Source organism: Hyla sarda, chromosome 2 (genome assembly GCF_029499605.1).
Source record: "Hyla sarda isolate aHylSar1 chromosome 2, aHylSar1.hap1, whole genome shotgun sequence".
Taxonomy (NCBI): domain Eukaryota; kingdom Metazoa; phylum Chordata; class Amphibia; order Anura; family Hylidae; genus Hyla; species Hyla sarda.
The window spans coordinates 334,730,298-334,752,865 of NC_079190.1; the positions used below are offsets into that span (position 1 = coordinate 334,730,298).

Below are 22,568 nucleotides of genomic sequence, written 5' to 3' on the forward strand. Positions count from 1 at the left end.
ATACTACCACACACTCTACCCCTTAATATATTACTGACACACACTGTACCCCCTGAATATAATATTGCCAACTACTGTACCCCCTGAATATAATACTGACACACACTGTACCCCCTGAATATAATACTGCCAACTACTGTACCCCCTGAATATAATACTGACACACACTGTACCCCCTGAATATTATACTGCCACCTACTGTACCCCCTGAATATAATACTGCCACACACTGTACCCCCTGAATATAATACTGCCACCTACTGTACCCCCTGAATATAATACTGCCACACACTGTACCCCCTGAATATAATACTGCCACACACTGTACCCCCTGAATATAATGCTGCCACACACTGTACCCCCTGAATATAATACTGCCAACTACTGTAACCCCTGAATATAATACTGCCACACACTGTACCACCTGAATATAATACTGCCAACTACTGTACCCCCTGAATAAAATACTGCCACCTCCTGTTCATCCTGAATATAAAATTGCCACCTCCTGTTCCCCCTGAATAAAATATTGCCACCTACTGTTACCCCTGAATATAATCCTGCCACACACTGTGCTCTCTGAATATAATACTACCACACACCATACCCTCTGAATATAATACTGCTACACGGTGCCCATGAACGTAATACTGCCAACCACTCTACCCCTGAATATAATAATACTTCCACACACTGTGCCCCTGAATATAAACCCTCAAAAATAACCATGCTATACGATGTACCCTATGAATATAACCCTGCCACACACTACCTTCCAAATATAATAATCCCTTCATAATAATACTAATAATACTGTTACACACTGTTTCTTCTCAGTTTAGCTGAATCCCACCTGTCCTCCTCCAGACCCCTCTGTTCTCCTCCTGGCTCCTCTGTTCCAACCCCCCTTTCCTCCCAGAGCCATAAGTCCTCCTACATGCTCTTCTTCCCCCCTCCCTAGACCACTAAGTCCTCTCCAGGCTCCTCTGCCCCCTCCCCAGACCCCAGAATTCTGCTCTAGGCTCCCCTGCCAAAATCTCCAGACCCCAAAGTCAGACCCATATCCAATCACCTCCTGTCCCCCCACATTGATGAACAGTATATGTATTTATGTATGATAGATGTGTATGAGACTGGTGTATGTATGGTAGATGTATGGTTATGATATTTGTGTGTATGATAGATTTATGATACATATACACAGCACACACCCATCTATCATACATACACACACCTATCATTCATACATACATCTATCATCCACACATCCATCATACATTCACATACATCATACATTCACACATCATAGATACATTCATCTAGCTTACACACATCTATCATACATACGCACATCACAAATACACACACATGTACGCACACATCTAGCTTACACACATCTATGAAACATACACACATCATGCAAACACACGCCTGGCGCCTCCTACACCCCCCCACCCCTCCCACACACACATGCATAATACATACATATACATGCACATCATACACACACATACATTATACATAAACACATATCATACATACACCTGCCGCCTCCAGATCGCCCCGCATATTACATCTCCACACATCATACATACATACATCCTTCTACCTTACACACATCTCCACACATCATACATACATCTTGCTTACACACATCTATCATTCATACACACACCATTCATGCACACACATCATTCATACATCTTACATACAGCACATACACACACATCATTCATACATCATACATACAGTATATACACACATCATTCATACATCATACATACAGTACATACACAGTACATACTCACATCATACATACACACACATGCCACCTCCCCCCACGTGCATAATGGATACATACACACACATCATACTTAAACACTTCATATACACACCCGCCGCCTCCAGATCCCCACGCATAATACATCTCCACACATCATATATACATCCTTCTAGCTTACACACATCTCCACACATTATACATACATACATGTTGCTTACACACATCATTCATACACCATAAACACATCATACATACACCTTACATACAGTACATACACACACATCATACATACACCATACATACAGTACATATACACAATCATACATACACCATACATACAGTACATATATGTACATCATACATACACCATACATACAGTACATACACACACATCATACATACACCATACATACAGTACATACACAAACATCATACATACACCATACATACAGTACATATACACATATCATACATACACCATACATACAGTACATACACACACATCATACATACACACTCTGCCTCTGGACCCCAACCCCCCTTCCGGACCCGACATTAACACCCCCCACCCCCCTCCGGACCCAAAATTAAGGCCAGGCAACTCGACCACCTGGCCATCCCTGCTGCTCCTCCGGAACCAAAATTAAGCCCCCCACCACTCCTCCATTAACCCCTCCTCACTCACCTGCAGCCGCCATGAAGTTCACCAAGGAGACCTGCTGGTGATCCGGTCCCTCCTCTGCGCTCACTGCTAGTCCGTTGCTGCAGGCATTAGGAGCGTGTCTGCAGTGCCTGCGCTGCATATTGTGAGGGGAGGAGGGGGTGTACGTCTCGGCAACATTATGGTGTGTGCTTAGGGGTTGTGGTAGAAGGTGGGGGGTTGAGGCTAGCGCCACACCGGGCCTGGTACTGGCAGCGCCGCTGCCACAAGCCTCCCCTTCAGGCCCGGGACCTCGGCGGGGGAGGGGTGGGGGTTTGAGGCTAGCGCCGGGCCTGGTACTGGCAGCGCCGCTGCCGCAGCGTCCACGGCGACAAGCCTCCCCTTCAGGCCCGGGACCTGGGGCTGTGCCTGGCGACCTTTGCGACCTCTATAGCTACGCCACTGTCCTAGACTATACTATTCAGTACAAAGCATAATGGGAATGCTCACTTCTGTGCCAACACTGCCCAAACCTGTGCACCCTCTGTGACCGCCTAACATTATAGAAACAGAGCACATAGAGAAGCGACATCATTTTCATACAATTGGGGGACACTCAGGACTAGCACTGGGCTGGTCTTTAAAGGGGTACTCCGGTGCTTAGACATCTTATCCCCTATCCAAAGGATAGAGGATAAGATGCCTGATCGCGGGAGTCCTGCCACTGGGGACCCCCATGATCTTGCACGCGGCACCCCATTTGTAATCAGTTCCCAGAGCGTGTTCGCTCCGGGTCTGATTACCAGCGACCACAGGGCCGGCGGCGTGTGACCTCACGCCTACGCCCCTGTGTTATGTCACGCTCCATCCTTCAATGCTAGCCTATGTAAAGGGGCATGACAGCTATCACGCCCCCTCCCATAGGCTTGCATTAAGGGGCGGAGCGAGATGTCACAAATGGGCGGAGGTGTGACGTCACACGCCGCCCCCCCTGTGGTCCTTTGGATAGGGGATAAGATGTCTAAGCACCAGAGTACCCCTTTAAGCTGTCTCTAGGATGCCAGATAAAATGGCCGCTGCAGTATAACAGTCATCATAGCAACTGTGCCTAGCCCAACAAACAAACAAACAGTGGACCCCCCCTCCTCCCCCCCAACAAAAAACACAGTTAAAATGATAAAGAAACCAGCTATATGATTTACACATGAAAGACAAGATACCGTATATACTCGAGTATAAGCCGATTTTTTCAGCATGATTTTTCGTGCTGAAAACACCCCCTTCGGCTTATACTCGAGTGAACTCTCCGCCCTCAGTGGTCTTCAACCTGCGGACCTCCAGATGTTGCAAAACTACAACTCCCAGCAAGCCCGGGCAGCCATCGGCTTTCCGGGCTTGCTGGGAGTTGTAGTTTTGAAACCTCTGGAGGTCCGCAGGTTGAAGACCACTGCGGCCTTCGACATCATCCAGCCCCCCCTCTCACCCCCTTTAGTTCTGTACTTACCTCTGCTCGGCGTTGACGTTAGGGTGCGCTGGTCCGGTGCTGCAGGACTGTCCGGTGGGGAGGTCGTCTGGTGGGATAGTGCTTCATCTTCCCCGGGGGGGGAGGGGGGCTCTTCCCCGCGCTTCGGGCCCGGCCCCGGAATAGTCACCTTGCCTTGACGACGATGCAGAGGGACATTCCTTCCGGGCCCGAAGCGCGGAGAAGAGGCCCCCCGGTGAAGATGGCAGCCCGTAACCACTATCCACCAGACGACCTCCCCATTGGACAGTCCTGCAGCACCGGACCAGCGCACCCTAACGTCCCGCCGAGCGGAGGTGAGTACAGAACTAAAGAGGGTGAGGGGGGGGGCTGGATGATGTAGAAGGCCGCAGTGGTCTTCCACCTGCGGACCTCCAGAGGTTTCAAAACTACAACTCCCAGCAAGCCCGGACAGCCGATGGCTGCCCGGGCTTGCTGGGAGTTGTAGTTTTGAAACATCTGGAGGTCCGCAGGTTGAAGACCACTGTATCAGACATTGATAAGAGGTGATGATGAAGGGGGGGCTGATGACATGTGGTGATGATAACAACGGGATGATGAAGGGGGGTGTGGGATGATGACAAGGGGATGATGAAGGAGGGGTGTGGGATGATGACAAGGGGATGATGAAGGGGGGTGTGGGATGATGACAAGGGGATGATGAAGGGGGGTGTGGGATGATGACAAGGGGATGATGAAGGGGGGGTGGGATGATGACAAGGGGGTGATGAAGGGGGGTGTGGGATGATGACAAGGGGATGATGACAGGTGGTGGTGATGATGAAGGGGGGATGATGACAGGCTGTGATGATGAAGGGGGGATGATGACAGGTGGTGATGATGATGAGGGTGTTAATGACGGGGGTCTGGATGATGACAGGGGGGATGATGTATTTCCCACCTTAGGCTTATACTCGAGTCAATAACTTTTCCTGGGATTTTGGGGTAAAATTAGGGGCTTCGGCTTATATTACATATATACAGTAGTATTTTGTCTTCTGGCTCTTGTACCTTTTTCTTTTATATATGCATTTTTCTGCTGGTGGCCTCACTTTTATTTTACCCTCCAGTCCATGGTTCAGTTCAGTGTTTGCTTACAGCAGCTAGGACTCTGTCTGCTGATTGGTTGATTTAACACACATCTATCTAACTCTGGAGTTATCTAAGCAATATAAAGGAAGATGTATTAAAATATGCAAAGAGGGAAAGAAGCTGAGTGGCCCATAGCAACCAATCAGATTGCTTCTTTCATTTTTTAAAAGGCCTCTGAAAAAACAAAGAAGCAAACTGATTGTTTGCTATGGGCAACTCAGCAACTTTTCCTTTGGACAGGTTTTGATAAATCTCCTCCATGGTCTTTGGTGGTACGCTGTGCATTAGTGGTCTAACTCTCACTAATGTCAACATTAAGGGTAGGGTCACACTTAAGGGATCCGCAGCGTGTTTTACAGTGGCATCCGCCAGTTACCAAACTTATAGTGTGCCTTCAGCAGTTAGAACTAACCCGAATGCCCCTCAGCCTGCTCACAGCGGCAATACTCCGCTCTGAGCAGACACGCATGAAGCCTGCAAGACACCGCTTGTAGTCAGACATCGCAGAGCAGCCGCGATGTCTGAGTACATTGGGCATGCGTGCGGCGACTCAGTGTACACAGACTTCGTGGCTACTCGCTAATTTTTGAGAGCTGTAACTTTTTTATATTTTCATACCTACAATTTTGTGAGATGGCAAATTTTTTCCATGAAGAGTTGACATTCCTAGTGGTGTCATTTTGGTGTACATTGGACATTTTGATCACTTTTGCTGTTTTTTTTACAGAGGCGTCATTGGCACGGTTTTTATTTTATATTTTGAGCACAGGGAAACATAAGACCCTGTGCCCAAATGGAGGCCTCTTCCTCCCCTTATAGCCTTCCTTTCCATCTCCATAAGTGGTGTCTTTACAAATTTTTTACGGTAATTCTTGCTAATAGCAGTATATTGGAACTGTGTGGGGTCTTGTTTTTTGCAGGATAGGTAGAATTTTTTAATAGTACTAATTTTGGGTATATCTGACATTTTGATCACATTTTATGAAATTTTAAGTGAGGAGGCATTATCAAAAATTAGTAATTTTGGCAAGAGTACTATTATAATTTTTTTCGGTGTTCATCGTGCATTATTAATAACATGTGTTACGCCGAGCGCTCCGGGTCCCCGCACCTCCCCGGAGCGCTCGCAGCGTCCTCTCATTCGCAGCGCCCCGTTCAGACCTCCTGACCGGGTGCACTGCGATATCACTCCCAGCCGGGATGCGATTCGCAATGCGGGACGCGCCCGATCGCGATGCCCATCCCGGCTCCTGTACCTGACCCGTTCTCCGTCTGTGTTGTCCCGGCGCGCGCGGCCCCGCTCCTTAGGGCGCGCGCGCGCCGGATCTCTGCGATTTAAAGTGCCACTGCGCCACTGATTGGCGCAGCAGGCCTAATCAGTGTCTTCACCTGTGCACTCCCTACTTATACCTCACTTCCCCTGCACTCCCTTGCCGGATCTTGTTGCCATTGTGCCAGTGAAAGTGTTTCCTTGTGTGTTCCTAGCCTGTGTTCCAGACCTCCTGCCGTTGCCCCTGACTACGATCCTTGCTGCCTGCCCTGACCTTCTGCTACGTCCGACCTTGCTCTTGTCTACTCCCTTGTACCGCGCTTATCTCAGCAGTAAGAGAGGTTGAGCCGTTGCCGGTGGATACGACCTGGTTGCTACCGCCGCTGCAAGTCCATCCCGCTTTGCGGCGGGCTCTGGTGAATACCAGTAGCAACTTAGAACCGGTCCACCGACACGGTCCACGCCAATCCCTCTCTGGCACAGAGGATCCACCTCCAGCCAGCCGAATCGTGACAACATGATAATTTCATTCTGCAGGTCGGTACGATTATGGCGACACCTCATTTATGTACTTTATTTGATGGTTTATTACTTTTACACTATAAAAACAATTTTTGATTAAATAAATCTTGTTAGTGGATCGCTACTTTTTGAGAGCTGTGTATATATTTTTTTTTTTATACCGACAATTTATACCGACAATGTTGTGCGATGGAAAATATTTTCCATGAAGAGTTGAAATTTCATAGTGGTACCATTTTGGAGAAGATGGGACATTTTGATCACGTTTTATTTTAGTTTTACAGAGGCGGCATTGGCACAGTTTCTATTTAATATTTTGAACACAGGTAAACATGAGACCCTGTGCCCAAATGGAGGCCTCCTCCTCCCCTTATAGCCTTCCTTTCCATCTCCATATTTGGTGTATTTACCAATTCTTTGCTGTAATTCTTGCTAATAGCAGTATATTGGAACTGTGTGGGGTCTTGTTTTTTGCAAGATAGGTAGCGGTTTTGAATAGTACTAATTTTGGGTATATTTGACATTTTGATCACATTTCATGAAATTTTTAGTGAGGAGGCATTACCCAAAATCAGTAATTTTGGCAAAAGTATTATTATTATTTTTACGGTGTTCACTGTGCATTATCAATAACATGATAATTTCATTCTGCAGGTCGGTACGATTATGGCGATACCTAATATATGTACTTTATTTGATGGTTTATTACTTTTACAATATCAAAAATCTATTTTTGATTAAAAAAAGGAGATTTTTTAATACTTACCGTAAAATCTCTTTCTCGAAGGATCCATTGGGGGACACAGACCATGGGTGTATGCTGCTGTCTCTAGGAGGTATGACACGATGGCAACAAAAAAGTCGGCTCCTCCCAGCAGGATATACCCGCCTCCAGGCCCTGAGCTAATCAGTTTTAGTACCAGAGCAATAGGAGAGGACCGACAGGTCAAGGAAAAAACACGAACTGTCCGAGAATCAGAAGAAAAAATATAAATGAACACACCCTCGGACAGAGACAGTGGCATACCAAGGGGGGGATCGGGGGGTGCTCTGCATTTACCTATAGGGAAGGGGGGAGAGGGAGGGGGGCTCTGCATTTACCCATAGGGAAGGGGGAGAGGGGGGGTGCTCTATATTTACCTAAAGGGAAGGGGGGAGAGGGGGGGTGCTCTGCATTTACTTATAGGGGAGAGGGGGGTGCTCTGCATTTACCTATAGGGAAGGGGGGGTGCTCTGCATTTACCTATAGGGAAGGGTGGGAGAGGGGGGTGCTCTACATTTACCTATAGGGAAGGGGGGAGAGGGGGGTGCTCTGCATTTACCTATAGGGAAGGGGGGAGAGGGAAGGGGGGTGCTCTGCATTTACCTATAGGGAAGGGGGGAGAGAGGGGGTGCTCTGCATTTACCTAAAGGGAAGGGGGGACCGACAGGTCAAGGAAAAAACACGAACTGTCCGAGAACCAGAAGAAAAAATATAACTGAACACACCCTCGGACAGAGACAGTGGCATACCAAGGGGGGGAGAGGGGGGGTGCTCTGCATTTACCTAAAGGGAAGGGGGGACCGACAGGTCAAGGAAAAAACACGAACTGTCCGAGAACCAGAAGAAAAAATATAACTGAACACACCCTCGGACAGAGACAGTGGCATACCAAGGGGGGGAGAGGGGGGGTGCTCTGCATTTACCTATAGGGAAGGGGGGGAGAGGGAGGGGGGGCTCTGCATTTACCTATAGGGAAGGGGGAGAGGGGTGGTGCTCTATATTTACCTAAAGGGAAGGGGGGAGAGGGGGGTGCTCTGCATTTACCTATAGAGGAGAGGGGGGTGCTCTGCATTTACCTATAGGGAAGGGGGGAGGGGGGGTTCTCTGCATTTACCTATAGGGAAGGGTGGGAGAGGGGGGTGCTCTGCATTTACCTATAGGGAAGGGGGGGAGAGGGGGGTGCTCTGCATTTACCTATAGGGAAGGGGGGAGAGGGAAGGGTGGTGCTCTCATTTACCTATAGGGAAGGGGGGTGCTCTGCATTTACCTATAGGGGAGAGGGGGGTGCTCTGCATTTACCTATAGGGAAGGGGGGAGGGGGGGGTGCTCTGCATTTACCTATAGGGAAGGGTGGGAGAGGGGGGTGCTCTGCATTTACCTATAGGGAAGGGGGGGAGAGGGGGGTGCTCTGCATTTACCTATAGGGAAGGGGGGAGAGGGGGGTGCTCTGCATTTACCTATAGGGGAGAGGGGGGTGCTCTGCATTTACCTATAGGGGAGTGCTCTGCATTTACCTATAGGGAAGGGGGAGGGGGGGTGCTCTGCATTTACCTATAGGGAAGGGTGGGAGAGGGGGTGCTCTGCATTTACCTATAGGGAAGGGGGGAGAGGGGGGTGCTCTGCATTTACCTATAGGGAAGGGGGGAGAGGGAAGGGTGGTGCTCTGCATTTACCTATAGGGAAGGGGGGTGCTCTGCATTTACCTAAAGGGAAGGGGGGGAGAGGGGGTGCTCTGCATTTACCTATAGGGGAGAGGGGGTGTGCTCTGAATTTACTTATAGGGCAGGGGGGAGGGGGGTGCTCTGCATTTACCTAAAGCGAAGGGGGCAGAGGGGGGGTGCTCTGCATTTACCTATAGGGGAGAGGGGGGGTGCTCTGCATTTACCTATAGGGAAGGGGGAGGGGGGGTGCTCTGCATATACCTATAGGGAAGGGGGGGAGAGGGGGTGCTCTGCATATACCTATAGGGAAGGGGGGAGAGGGGGGTTCTCTGTATTTACCTATAGGGAAGGGGGGAGGGGGGTGCACTGCATATACCTATAGGGAAGGGGGGGAGAAGGGAAGTGCTCTGCATATACCTAGGGCTGGGCGGTATGACCATATATGTGTATCACGGTATTTTTTTTAACTTCCACGGTATATAACGGTATTTCCCCCCCCCAAAATCATGAGACCCACCAGCGCTGTTCTGCTCCCCCCAATAATGATTAATGCAGGTTTGAGACCACTGCTGTACACTGTATACCTATGCCCGTGCTGCAAAAGATACAGAAAATAAACTAAACTCACCCACGTCGGCCGCACGCTGGGGACGGGAACGCCGGACAGCCGTCAGCCTATCACCGGCCAGAACGATGCCCCGCCCCTGCCAGTGATAGGCTGAGCCCACTGTCATGTAAGAAGCCGGCTTCATACATGACAGTGGGCTCAGCCTATCACTGGCCAGGGCGGGGAATCGCTCTGGCCGGTTATAGGCTGACGGCTGTCCGGCATTCCCGGCCCCAGCGTGCGGCCGACGTGGGTGAGTTAAGTTTATTTTCTGTATCTTTTGCATCCCGGGCATAGGTATACAGCGTACAGCAGTGATCTCAAACCTGCGGACCTCCAGCTGTTGCAAAACTACAACTCCCAGCATGCCTGGCTGTCCGGGAATGCTGGGAGTTGTAGTTTTGCAACATCTGGAGGTCTGCAGGCTGGAGACCACTGGCGTACAGTATAGAGTTCCAGCGCCCGGCGACCCCCAACAAAGAGGAGGAGGGGAGTGCTTGACATATGTGAGTAGTACCCAGCTGGGCTGATCATTAATTGGGGGGAGCAGAACAGTGCTGGCGGGTAACATAGGATTAGTTCCCGATGTGGGGACAGCGCTGTGCTAGGCTGATAATACATTTCCGAGGGGGAGGGGCCCAACCGGTATTGCGGTATGGGGGAAAATTCATATCGTGCAGCCCAAAAAACTTGGTATTCGTTATGAACCGATATACCGCCCAGCCCTAGATATACCTATGGGAAAGAGGGGGGGTGTAGCTCTGCATATACCTATGGGAAAGAGGGGGGTGTAGCGTAGCTCTGCATATACCTATGAGAAAGAGAGGGGGGGTGTAACTCTGAATATACCTATGAGAAAGAGAGGGGGTGTAACTCTGCATATACCTATGGGAAAGAGGGGGTTACCTGGCTACCTACCTACCTGCCCTTTTACTATGCAGGACACCAAGGAGGGCATTATTACAGTTTGTGGGCCTATAGATGGGAAGATTGTGTAGAGGAGGGCACTGAATATATGCAGAGTCTGACATGTTTTTCCTGCAGATGTTAAGAGATCTACATGGCGGTCTTATCCGGACAGAGAAGAAAAGGAAAGAGGACGCTGCTGATCAGAAAAGACGTAATTGTGAGTCCCAAAATGTAACTGTAATCGCTTATATGGTATACACATCCTGTGTACAGCTGATATCTACCGCCATACGGTCCTGTAAATAATCACTTATATTGTATACAGATCCTTTATAGTATACTGGTCTGTATATAGTGGTTTTATTCAGTACAGTATGGCGGTATTATCCAGTTATTGTGTGGTGGTATATATTTACTCCTTGTATACCAGTATTAATGGTCATGGAAATTTACATACGTTAAAGTGTTTCTTATATATATAAATTTTAGTTTAATGTGTGTGGGATTTGGGTGGAATAGGAGCATGGCAGAAGATTGACGAGCTGCAGAGCCTAGCAGGGGCCCATGCCTTTTTTTGGTCCGGGGGCCCCGAGTGTTGTCAGTCCACTCCTGGGGGGAGGGGAGTGAGGGGGTGTAATTAAGGGGGGGTGGGTGTGTGTGTGTGGGGGGGGGCGCCAAACAAAGGGTCCGCCCCGGTAGCCAAATGCTCTAGGTACGCCTCTGGACAGAGAACCAAAGAGAAACCGAAAAGGGCAGGAGCTGTGTCCCCCAATGGATCCTTCGAGAAAGAGATTTTACGTTAAGTATTAAGAAATCTCCTTTTCTCTATCGGCTCCATTGGGGGACACAGACCATGGGATGTACCAAAGCCGTGGGCAGATAAGCAGTCAGGCAGACCGCTGTTCCACTGCCGCCTGCAGCACTTTACGGCCCAGACTAGCATCAGCCGATGCGAAGGTATGAACCCGCTAGAACCTCGAGAAAGTGTGCAAAGATGACCAGGTAGTCGCCTTGCACATCTGCAAGGCCGAGGCTTTGTTCTGGAGAGACCAGGATGCCCCAACAGAACAGGTAGAATGAGCCACAACCCTGAAGGGAGGAATCTGCCCCCTACGGCGATATGCAGTGGTAAGGAAGAAAAAAAACCTTTTCAAAAGGCGCTGCTGTTGTCCATTTAAGCACATCTCATATTGTTTGCAAAGGTCACCTTCAAATAAGCATCCTGCCTCCTGCGCGTCCGCTCGTTGATTGATTGGGAGCAATCAATCAACGAGCGGACGCGCAGGAGGCAGGATGCTTATTTGAAGGTGACCTTTGCAAACAATATGAGATGTGCTTAAATGGACAACAGCAGCGCCCTTTGAAAAGGGTTTTTTTCTTCCTTATTAGTGTTGCTCGCGAATATTCGCAATGCGAATATTATTCGCGAATATCGCATATTCGCGAATTCGCGAATTTCGCGAATATAGCGCTATATATTCGTAATTACGAATATTTTTTATTTATTTTTTTTCTTCACAGTACACATCACAGTGATCACCCCTCTCTGCTTCCAGCTTGTGTGGTGAAAAGAAGGCTGTAATACTACTGTGTGAGACTGGGGTGCGAAAAATCGCATATGCGAACATTAGCATATGCTAATTTTCGCATATGCGAATTTTCACATATGTTAATTTTCGCATACGCGTATTTTTGCATATGGGAAAATAAAACGAGAATATAACGAATATGCGAATATTCGCGAATATATGACGAATATTCGTCCATATATTCGCGAATATTCGCGAATTCGAATATGGCCTATGCCGCTCAACACTATTCCTTACCACTGCATATCTATCCATGACTGGCTAGTCCTGTCCTGTACCCTGGGCTTAGCAGCTGCATCCGGTGGACTATTATCCATACCACTAACCCCACTGTGGGTCTACATGCAAGTTTTTTGCTCGCTCAAGGTGAGCACCCATTATCTACTCTTCGACTAACCCCTCCCACCTGTCATCAACGGTATCACACTAGGCACCTTTCCGTCGGTCTTTCCTTCTTTTGCTCTTTTCAGATTCCCTACGGCGATAGGCTTCCGAAATGGTAGACCGAATCCACAGAGAAATGGTGGCCTTGGAAGCAGGTTGTCCCTTACGACGACCTTCCGTAAGGATGAAAAAGGAATTGCACTGACGAAACGAAGAAGTGATAGAGAGATAGGACCTAACAGCCCGAACCACATCCAGCTTGTGGAGTAAACGCTCCTTAGGATGAGAAGGAGCAGGACAAAAAGACGGAAGGACAATGTCCTCTTGAGATGGAAGGCCGAAACAACCTTAGGCAAAAAGGAAGGATCTGGCCGGAAGACAACCTTGTCCTGGTGGATCACCAAAAATGGAGAACGGCAGGAGAGAGCTGCCAATTCAGACACCCTCCGAATGGAGGGGATAGCAACAAGAAACGCCACTTTCCAAGAAAGCAGGCGTAGGGACACCTCTCTAAGGGGCTCAAAGAGTTCACCTTGGAGGACACCCAGAACCAGATTCAAGTCCTTAGGGGGAGAAGGTGACCGATAAGGAGAGGCAGCATGCGCCACTCCTTGAAGGAAGGACCGTACATGAGAATTAGAAGCCAGAGGACGCTGGAAAAGAATATAAAGGGCCAAAACCTGACCCTTAAGGGAATTGAGAGACAACCCCAGTTCCAATCCCGACTGCAAGAAAGAGAGAAGACAAGGAACAGAAAAAGTAACAGGATACAAGACCTGAGCTTCACACCAATGGAAATAAGACCTCCAGGTACGGTGGTAAATTTTCGCCGAGGAGGGCTCACAAGCCCTGAGCATGGTGCGAATCACTTGCAGGCTCTCAACACCGCTGTCTGAACCGCCATGCCGTCAAATGCAGCGACTGTAAATTGGGGTGGCAAAGCGGACCCTGAGATAGCAGGTCCAGACGAAATGGAAGGCGCAGCAGAGCAACGTCCAGGAGCCTGACCACGTCGGCGTACCACGACCTTCGTGGCCAATCTGGAGCTACCAATATGGCGGGAACGTCCTCCGCTTTAAGCTTGAGCACACCCAGAATGTGAATCGCCGAAATGGCCGGAACCTTGTTTTCCGCCCAGATGAGAATCTTTGTCACCTTGGCTATAGCTGCCGAGCTTGGCTATTTATGTACGCTACGGCCGTGGCGTTGTCCGAATGGACGTTGACAGGGCGGGACTGAAGCAGGGACTCCCAATGAAGAAGACAAAGAAGAATCGCCCTCCGTTCCAAGATGTTTATCGGAAGAAGGGCTTCCCGGGGAGACCAGAGGCCTTGAACTGTCCAGTCTCTGAACACACCGCCCAAGCCCGACAGACTGGCATCCATTGTAACTACCTGCCATTGGAGGGGAAGAAATGATCGCCCCAGAAGAAGGGGGAGCGGAGCCACCAGAGCAGAGACTGACGGATCCGACGAGGGAGAGCAATCTTGCGATCGAGAGACAGAGGAGACCTGTCCCATCGAGAGAGAATTGCCGGTTGAAGGGGGCGGTAATGAAACTGGTCAAAGGGTGCGGCCTCCATGGCCTCTACCATCCGACCCAAGACTTCCATGCAAATGTGGACGGAAGCTGGGGCCTGGGCCCGAAGGGAGCGGACTCCTGACAGGAAAGTCAGACGTTTGTCCGGCGGAAGGCAAATCCGGGCAGGGCCGTGTTGAATTGAAGTCCCAAGAAGATTAGAGACTGGGTAGGAGAGAGGACAGACTTGTCCCGGTCGTCCAGGTAAGGGATCACTGAGACTCCTCTCAACCGCAACAGGGCTATCACTGGGGCAAGGATCTTGGTAAAGACCCGAGGAGCAGTGGCCAGACCGATGATGGCCAGGAAATATTGGAACATGGAGGTAGGCATCTTTGATGTCCACAGAAGAAAGAAACTCCCCTTGTTCCATGGATGCCACTGCCGAATGGAGAGAGTCCATTCGGAAGTGGCGGATGAGAAGATGACGGTTGAAACGCTTGAGGTCCAGGATTGTCCGCACAGAACCGCCCTTCTTGGGGACCACAAATAGATTGGAATAGAAACCCTGAAAACATTCCCCTGGAGAAACGGGGACAATAACTCCCTGGAGAAGCAGAGACTGGAGAGCCTCCCAAAATTGCTTCGCCAGAGAAGGAGACCGGGGGGCCCGGGACTGAAAAAAACGAATCCTTGGGAGGGAGGCAAACTCGATTAGGTATCTGTTGGACACCACGTCCCTGACCCAAGAGTCCTGAATGTGTGTGGTCCAGATGTCTCGAAAAAGTAAGAGACGACCTCCCACCCGAGAAAAATCTGCGGGTGGGGGCTTCGCTTCATGCCGAAGTGGGTTTGCGGTTGCCCGATTTGGCCGCAAAACGGCCGGAACGGTTGGTGTCCGACTTCCAAGACGGACGCGCCCGGAACGAGGGAGCCTTCTTGTCCCACGAAGGCGTCTGCCGAGAACCTTATTGGGGCCAAAAGTCCGAAAGGACCAGAAGGAAGAGGACTTCCTCTGGGAAGTAGAGCGAGCCTTATTTTGAGGCAACAAGGAACTCTTACCCCCGTCGCCTCAGAGATAATCTCGTCAAGGCGCTTGCCAAAAAGACGGGCACCAGTAAAAGGAAGCTAGGTGAGAGATCTTTTGGAGGCGGCATCCGCATCCCAAGCCTTAGGCCACATGGAACGGCGGAGGGCCACTAGGTGACCCCCAAGAAAGGCAGCACAACGGGCTGACTGCATGGAAGCTGTGCACAGAAAGTCCCCAGCTTTAGAGCATTGGAGAACCAAAGCAAACAGATCCTCTGGGGGGGATCCTGCCTGGATACCCTGACGGAGTTTTGAGCAACACACCGATAGGGCCTTGGACACCCATGCCGAGGCGAAGGTGAGAAGCAGAGAAGAGCCTGCTGCTTCAGAGGCAAACTTCGCTAAGGACTCCACCTTCTTGTCCGTCGAATCCTTGAAAGCAGCCGCATCTGCTAGTGGCAGTGTAGTAGCCTTAGAGAGGCGGGAAATTGGTGGATCCACCGAGGGAGGTGAAACCACCTTAGAGACAAGGTCCTTGTCGAATGGGTAAGGCACTAGAACCTTCTTAATTCCCTGGAATCTCTTGTCCGGATGTTTCCATGCAGATTCCAGAAGGGTGTCAAATTCAGCGTGAGAGCTGAACCTTTGAGGAGCTGGTTTATCATGATGAAAGGATACTTCAGGAGTCACGTCCGAAGATCCTGGGTCCTCTAAGTGAAAGGTGTCTCTTATGGCCGCAACCAATGAGTTCACCATTTCAACTGTATCCGAGCAGTCCACTGAGTCAGATGCGAATTCGGAAGCCTCATCCACCAGTTCACCAGGAGAATGTGAATGAGTGGAGGCAGCCCTGGAGGGGGGCGACCCTGACCGGTACGCGGCTCTGGCGAGGCAGAGCGGCGACTCCGGGAACGTCCTCTGGAGGAGCGACATTTGTGACCAGATGACACGGGGGGCGGGACCCACGAGGGGAGCACCCACGTCTACCTGAAGACTCAATGGAAGAGTCAGAAGAGGCACCCCTAGTACGCTTGTGAGAGCTTGAAGTATATGGAGAAGAGGAGCCGGGCCCTTTAGAGGGCCAGCGCAGAGCAGACATCTTCATGGCAGACACCACGTCCCGGGAGGCCTCAGCCACCGAACAGGAGACTTGAGTCAAGTCAGCCATATACTGGGATAGGGAAGAAACCCAGGCTGGAGGGGCGGCCGAATTCACCAGAACTGAAAGAGCAGCCAGGGGTACCAGGGGGTCTGGGGGAGCAGTGGAGCAGGCAGAGCAAGTGGGTTCAGCAGAATCAGGCATTTTAGAATTACAGCTCTTACAGACAAAATGGTAAACTAATGCTCCAGTTGTCTGTTTAGAGGGAGGAACAGTTCTGGGTACGGACATAATAAAAAAAGAACTCTCACCCGAGTCTGTGTCCCCTGTGGCAGCTGCTGTGAGTAGAACTTCACTCTGTGTTGATAGAGAGGGAGAAACAGGCCAGCCAATAGCCAGAGAGGGGCGTGCCTGAAGCAGAGGCACTGTCTGATTGGCCCCTGACACCTAAAATCGCGCACACGGCGCTGATTGGAGAACAATTCGCGCCTCCAGTAAGCTCCGGCGGCCCTGTGGGCGGAGCTATAGCGCCCCGGCCGCCGAAATGCCTATGAAAAAGAAATAGTAATGGCACACGCTCCTTACTCCGCATATGCACCCGCGGGGAAGTGAGCGGGCGAGACACATATTTGCCGGCAGCAAACTGCTGCCGAAAGCTAAAGTAAGTCAGTGATTCATAGTAAAAAACACACACACACACACACATGCACGCATAAGAATAAAATGAGCCATTCATTCCAAATATGCCACTACTCACCCCAGAAATAAGGATAAAGCCCCTAGCACAGGCCAGCCCCATAGACCCTGAAAGGTGGGCCAAAAACTGAGGGTCTCCAGAGGTTGCAAGTCAGCACCTAAGGGAGAAAGGGATATATACTCACCTCAGTCAGAAGAACTTACCTAATGGAGTCTTCTGTGAGGTCTTCTGTCAGCTTTCTGTCACCTGCATCACACCGAGCTACCATGTGCGAGCGAGGCGAACAGGGAAATAGGGGGACCAGGACCCATGAGATACAACCCCAGGTGCTGACCATTGGCGAGAGGGGGTTAACAGCCCATATACGCAATGTCTGTGCCCCTTCAATTGCAATGGGGAAACAGTGAGCCGCAGTTCCTGAGTCCCCACCTGAAAACATGAAAGAAAAAGGAATAAAAAACTAACACATCCCTAACTAGGAAAATAATAAAACAGAAGACCTGGTCTGGAGAATTCCAAACCATGTCCACCTCCTTTAGACACTAAGCTAAAACTGATTAGCTCAGGGACTGGAGGTGGGTATATCCTGCTGGAAGGAGCTGACTTTTTTGTTGCCACAATGTCATACCTCCTAGAGACAGCAGCATACACCCATGGTCTGTGTCCCCCAATGGAGCCGATAGAGAAAATCTTGTTCGTGCATTGCTACTCTTTGAGAGCTGTATTCTTTTTAATTTTTTTAATCTAAAAATGTTGTGTGATGGCAAATTTTTTCCATGAAGAGTTGGCATTCTTAGTGGTACCATTTTGGAGTACATGGGTCATTTTGATCACTTTTTATTTTAGTGTTACAGAGGCGGCATTTGCACAGTTTTTATTTTATATTTGAGCACAGGGAAACATAAGACCCTGTGCCCAAATGGAGGCCTCCTCCTCCCCTTATAACCTTCCTTTCCATCTCCATGATTGTTGTTTTTACCAATTCTCTGTTGTAATACTTGCTAATAGCAGTACTTGTGTGATGACAATGTTTTTTTCCATGAAGAGTTGACGTTTGTAGTGATACCATTAAGGAGTACATGGGTCATTTTGATCACTTTTTTTTTTAGTTTTACAGAGGTAGCATTTGCACAGTTTTTATTTAATGTTTGAGCACAGGGATACATTAGACCCTGTGCCCAAATGGAGGCCTCCTCCTCCCCTTATAGCCTTTCTTTCCATCTCCTTAATTGCTGTCTTTACCAATTCTCTGTTGTAATTTTTGCTAATAGCTGTACTTTTGTGATGACAATTGTTTTTTCCATGAAGAGTTGACATTCGTAGTGGTACTATTTTGGAGTATATGGGACATTTTGATCACTTTTTATTTTAGTTTTACAGAGGTGGCATTTGCACAGTTTTTAATTAATATTTGAGTACAGGGAAACATAAGACACTGTGCCCAATTGAAGGCCTACTCCTCCCCTTAAAGCCTTCCTTTCCATCTCCATAATTGTTGTTTTTACCAATTCTCTGTTGTAATTCTTGCTAATAGCAGTACTTGTGAGATGACAAGTTTTTTTTCCATGAAGAGTTGACGTTCGTAGTGGTACCATTTTGGAGTACATGGGTCATTTTGATCACTTTTTATTTTAGTGTTACAGAGGCGGCATTTGCACAGTTTTTATTTTATATTTGAGCACAGGGAAACATAAGACCCTGTGCCCAAATGGAGGCCTCCTCCTCCCCTTATAACCTTTCTTTCCATCTCCATGATTGTTGTTTTTACCAATTCTCTGTTGTAATTCTTGCTAATAGCAGTACTTGTGTGATGACAATGTTTTTTCCATGAAGAGTTGACGTTCGTAGTGGTACCATTAAGGAGTACATGGGTCATTTTTATCACTTTTTTTTTTAGTTTTACAGAGGTAGCATTTGCACAGTTTTTATTTAATATTTGAGCACAGGGAAACATTAGACCCTGTGCCCAAATGGAGGCCTCCTCCTCCCCTTATAGCCTTCCTTTCCATCTCCATAATTGCTGTCTTTATCAATTCTCTGTTGTAATTTTTGCTAATAGCAGTACTTTTGTAATGACAATTTTTTTTCCATGAAGAGTTGACATTCGTCGTGGTACCATTTTGGAGTACATGGGACATTTTGATCACTTTTTATTTTAGTTTTACAGAGGTGGCATTTGAACAGTTTTTATTTAATATTTGAGCACAGGGAAACATTAGACCCTGTGCCCAAATGGAGGCCTCCTCCTCCCATTATAACCTTCCTTTCCATCTCCATAATTGGTGTCTTTGCCAATTCTCTGCTGTAATTCTTGCTAATAGCAGTATATTGAAACTGTGTGGGGTCTTATTTTTTGCAGGATAGGTAGCGGTTTTGAATAGTACTATTTTTGGGTATATCTGACATTTTGATCACATTTTATGACTTTTTAGTGAGGAGTATTAGCCAAAATCAGTAATATTGGCAAGATTATTATTATTACTTTTTACGTTGTTCACCGTGCATTATCAATAACATGTTAATTTCGTTCTGCAGGTCGGCACAATTATAGTGATACCTCATTCATGTACTTTATTGGATGGTTTATTACTTTTACACTATAAAAACTATTTTTGATTGATAAAAATTGTTGGTGCATTGCTATTTTTTGAGAGCTGTATTTTTTTAATACCAACAATGTTGTTTGATGGCAAATTTGTTCCATAAAGAGTTGGCATTCTTAGTGGTACCATTTTGGAGTACATGGGACATTTTGATCACTTTTTATTTTAATTTTACAGAGGCGACAGTGGCTAGGTTTTTATTTAATATTTTGGGCCTGTGCCCAAATGGAGGCCTCCTCCTCCCCTTATAGCGTTCCTTTCCATCTCCATAATTGCTGTGTTTACCAATTGTCTGTTGTAATTCTTGCTAATAGCAGTACTTGTGTGATGCCATATTTTTTTTCCATGAAGAGTTGACATTCGTAGTGTTACCATTTTGGAGTACATGGGTCATTTTGATCACTTTTTATTTTAGTTTTACAGAGGCTGCATTTGCACTGTTTTTATTTAATATTTGAGCACAGGAAAACATAAGACCCTGTGCCCAAATGGAGGCCTCCTCCTCCCCTTATAGCCTTCCTTTCCATCTCCATAATTGCTGTATTTACCAATTCTCTGTTGTAATTCTTGCTAATAGCAGTACTTGTGTGATGACAATTTTTTTTCCATGAAGAGTTGACGTTCGTAGTGTTACCATTTTGGAGTACATGGTTCACTTTGATCACTTTTTATTTTAGTTTTACAGAGGCTGCATTTGCACAGTTTTTATTTAATATTTGAGGACAGGGAAACATAAGACGCTGTGCCCAAATGGAGGCCTCCTCCTCCCCTTATAACCTTCCTTTCCATCTCCATAATTGGTGTCTTTGCCAATTCTCCGCTTTAATTCTTGCTAATAGAAGTATATTGAAACTCTGTGGGAACTTATTTTTTGCAGGATAGGTAGCGGTTTTGAATAATACAAATTTTGGGTATATATGACCTTTTCATCACATTTTATGAAATTTTTAGTGAGGAGTATTACCCAAAATCAGTAATTTTGGCAAGATTATAATAATTACTATTTACGTTGTTCACCGTGCATTATCAATAACATGATAATTTCATTCTGCAGGTCGGCACGATTATGGCGATACCTCATTCATGTACTTTATTGGATGGTTTATTACCTTTACACTGTAAAAACTATTTTTGATAAAACAAATCTTGTTAGTGAATCACTCCTTTTTCAGAGCTGTATTCTTTTTTATTTTCATAACGACAATGTTGTATGATGGCAAAGTTTTTTCCATGAAGAGTTGACATTCGAAGTGGTACTATTTTGGAGTACATGGGACATTTTGATCACTTTTTATTTTAGTTTATCAGAGGCGGCATTTGCACGGTTTTTATTTAATATTTGAGCCCAAGAAAACATAAAACCCTGTGCCCAATTGAAGGCCTCCTCCTCCCCTTATAGCCTTCCTTTCCATCTCCGTAATTGCTGTCTTTACCAATTCTCTGTTGTAATTTTTGCTAATAGCAGAACTTTTGTGATGACAATTTTTTTTTTCCATGAAGAGTTGACATTCTTAGTGGTACCATTTTGGAGTACATGGGACATTTTGATCACTTTTTATTTTAATTTTACAGAGGCGGCAATGGCTAGGTTTTTATTTAATATTTTGGGCCTGTGCCCAAATGGAGGCCTCCTCCTCCCCTTATAGCCTTCCTTTCCATCTCCATAATTTCTGTCTTTACCAATAGTCTGTTGTAATTCTTGCTAATAGCAGTACTTGTGTGATGCCATTTTTTTTTTTACATGAAGAGTTGACATTCGTAGTGGTACCATTTTGAAGTAGAGGGGACATTTTGATCACTTTTTATTTTAGTTTTATAGAGGTGGCATTTGCACAGTTTTTATTTAATATTTGAGCACAGGGAAACATAAGACCCTGTGCCCAATTGAAGGCCTCCTCCTCCCCTTATAGCCTTCCTTTCCATCTCCATAGTTGTTGTTTTTACCAATTCTCTGTTGTAATTCTTGCTAATAGCAGTACTTGTGTGATGACAATTTTTTTTCCATGAAGAGTTGACGTTCGTAGTGGTACCATTTTGGAGTACATGGGTCATTTTGATCACTTTTTATTTTAGTTTTACAGAGGCGGCATTTGCACAGTTTTTATTTAATATTTGAGCACAGGAAAACATAAGACCCTGTGCCCAAATGGAGGCCTCCTCCTCCCCTTATAGCCTTCCTTTCCATCTCCATAATTGGGGTCTTTGCCAATTCTCTGCTGTCATTCTTGCTAATAGCAATATATTTAAACTGTGTGGGGTCTTATTTTTTGCAGGATAGGTAGCGGTTTTGAATAGTACTAATTTTGGGTATATATGACCTTTTGATCACATTTTATGACATTTTTAGTGAGGAGTATCAATAACATGATAATTTCATTCTGCAGGTCGGCACGATTATGGCGATACCTCATTCATGTACTTTATTGGATGGTTTATTACTTTTACATTATAAAAACTATTTTTGATAAAACAAATCTTGTTAGTGCATCGCTTCTTTTTCAGAGCTGTATTCTTTTTTATTTTCATACCGACAATGTTGTATGATGGCAAATTTTTTCCATGAAGAGTTGACATTCTTAGTGGTACCATTTTGGAGTACATGGGACATTTTGATCACTTTTTATTTTAGTTTATGAGAGGCGGCATTTGCACAGTTTTTATTTAATATTTGAGCCCAGGAAAACATAAGACCCTGTGCCCAAATGGAGGCCTCCTCCTCCCCTTATAGCCTTCCTTTCCATCTCCATAATTGCTGTCTTTACCAATTCTCTGTTGTAATTTTTGCTAATAGCAGAATTTTTGTGCTGACAATTTTTTTTCCATAAAGAGTTGACATTCTTTTTTTTTTTTTTTTGTCTTTTTATAACAAGTTATATGGAT

At 47.0% G+C, this 22,568-nt stretch overlaps 1 protein-coding gene across 1 annotated transcript in view; it reads right to left on the reverse strand.

The window, feature by feature from the left end:
* The window catches only part of MAPKAPK2 (MAPK activated protein kinase 2), a 767,506-nt gene that overhangs the window by 612,981 nt on the left and 131,957 nt on the right, over window positions 1–22,568 (reverse strand). The gene's annotated exons all lie outside the window — the stretch shown is intronic.